The following is a 2,349-nucleotide window of genomic DNA, read 5'->3' as shown; positions in this document are numbered from 1 at the left end:
ACAAAGTGTGCACTTACCCAAAAGTTGACGGTTCATCGACGGTAAAACCAAAGCCGATCAAAGCTGTGTCCATGTGTGTATCAATAATTTTCCGATTTGTGAAAAACCAATGCAATTTCAAATTTCCGCTGATGGCCCACATTTTGTGTGATTATAGACTTCACTATTTTCACACACAACAATTTTCAAACCAACCCCCAAATACAAATTTCACTTATTTCAACACTGCTACGACCGCTACGACACCAAGTGCAGCGATGAGACTTCTTGGAGTATCTCACCGGCTACGACTCTTTGCCACATATCTTTGAGGTCAAGACTCTTTGCACCATGACAGAATGTGTTAACCATGTCTGGCTCTACTGTGGGATCACTTCAAACACGCTTCGACCAACGAGCTGTCATGGTTAAAAGCTGAAAAACCATGGTCCATCGGGGAATCACCATGGTAAAGGAAGAAAGATCTGGAAAGATAACCATGGTACATCATGGTTATTTTAGCCTGGGAGTGCTCATCGGTCAGGTTGAACATTTAAAAGTGTGCAACACACCTGTTGAACACTTCCAACTATTCAAAACTCGTGTTGCACACATAGAAGTGTGGGACACGGTGTTAAACACTTTAAAGTGTGTGTCAGTTGCACACTTTATATATCAGTGTGATGATGTGATGATGATGATATTTGTGATGATGATGCTGAAAATGATGATGATGATTATGGTATTGATGATGAGGGTATCGATGATGATGATGGTATTAATGATGATGATGTTGGTTAATAATGATGATAATGGTGATAATAATCTAAGAGTGAAACCTGAACAGTGTAAATCGGCGGGGGTCTCGCTCCAGCAGCAGGGCGGCCAATCGTAATCCCCAAGCAGCCCCTGTAGAGCATGTTGCCTGTGAACAGGTAAGCCGGGTAGAGAGGCCGATCTGTATGTCGGGAGAAGGAGGTGGGGAGAGGGGGAGGGGGAGGCATTGGGAGCGCTGTGAGGGGCCTCCCTCCTGGCCTGCTGGGGGGCCCTTTCGGTCACACCCACGGCCGCCCCCGCCGCCCCCGACACACGTTCATTCACTCAGCAAAGTAATCACCCGGCCGACGCCACCTTCGGGCCGAGATTGGATAGGGGTGGCAGCGGAGATGAGAGGGGAAAGGCCCCCCCCCCTTCCCCCTCCCCCCCAGAGGGAATTCGCACCGTGTCCAGTCAAGTAAGTGAATAAGTGAAAATTAGATCACGTTCTAGCCGAGAGCATCGGACAGTCTAATCGACTTGTGTATACGCGAAGAACCCTTCTAATGTTGACATGGTCTCTTCTTCTTTGTCTCCGTCTCTTTTGCCCCGACTCTGTCTTTCTTCTTGAACCCCCTTCACTGTTAAAAATAGAGTCGTAAATTTACAAAATTTTTGTAAACTCGTATTATAATTTAAGTTATAAATTTACGAGAGCATATTTTTTACTCGACAATGGATTTGAAGTCGATACGTACTGCATGTAATTTTACGATTCCAAATTGTATTTTTACAACTTGCGTCAAGGAAAATTTTACTCTAAACCTACCTACTATTTTTCACAGAGTTAAATCATACGCGAATGCCACTCCTGCCTCACATGACGAACGATGGGATACGTTAGTAGGATTTCAGGAATGTTTGCTTCGTTCGTAGATTATTCTCGAACACCAAAAATTTCAAAACTATTCGCAAAGCTAGCCTCACGAACAAAAGTTCACCACTGCACGGCTTTGAAAAGCTTTACCTCTGGTGCAACGGGATGACTGCTGTCTCTCTCCCTCTCTCCCTCTCTCTCCCGTGGGCGCCCCCGCGCTCTGGCCACCATGCCCCAATCTTTTGCTCTCTCTCCTCGCAATAAACCTGACATCTCGCGCTTTCTGGGACGCGCGACGCGAGCAGCCTCCACATATGTCTGCCTTCCACAAAACACACACCGTCTCCTGCGAAATCACGTTAGCGAAAGTTGCTTTCCTTCGCAAAAATCCACCCCTGGCGTCCTCTCTGCTCCCGTCAACTGAGGAAATCCGAGATTATACGAACGTCACATACAACTGTATCATATATGAGAGTATAAATTAACCCAGCTGCCTAGATGTGCCACAACTCATTCAAACTCTTGCACATCCACGGCAATGTGAGTCCTTTCGCTCACCTACAAATCCACTATTACGTTCGTACACTGGAAGTGTTCAAGGAGTGATGAAATGTCATCGATGATCCAGAATCCTAACGAAAACGTCGCTGCCGTGCCCCGAGGTAAGAGTGACGAGATTGGGAGAATCGTGTCGCCCTACTGAGGCCATTATTTTCAGCCGTTTCAGCCAACCCCCC

General features: G+C 46.5%; 1 protein-coding gene across 1 annotated transcript in view; it reads left to right on the top strand.

Moving 5' to 3' along the window:
• LOC113214940 (cysteine-rich motor neuron 1 protein) overlaps nt 1–2,349 on the top strand; it is an 80,088-nt gene that overhangs the window by 73,610 nt on the left and 4,129 nt on the right. The gene's annotated exons all lie outside the window — the stretch shown is intronic.

Source organism: Frankliniella occidentalis, unplaced genomic scaffold, assembly GCF_000697945.3.
Source record: "Frankliniella occidentalis isolate FOCC.00 unplaced genomic scaffold, Focc_3.1 Scaffold37, whole genome shotgun sequence".
NCBI classification, from domain to species: domain Eukaryota; kingdom Metazoa; phylum Arthropoda; class Insecta; order Thysanoptera; family Thripidae; genus Frankliniella; species Frankliniella occidentalis.
Note: the sequence above shows the minus strand (reverse complement) of the source record. Positions and strands in the feature narration are given on the sequence as shown.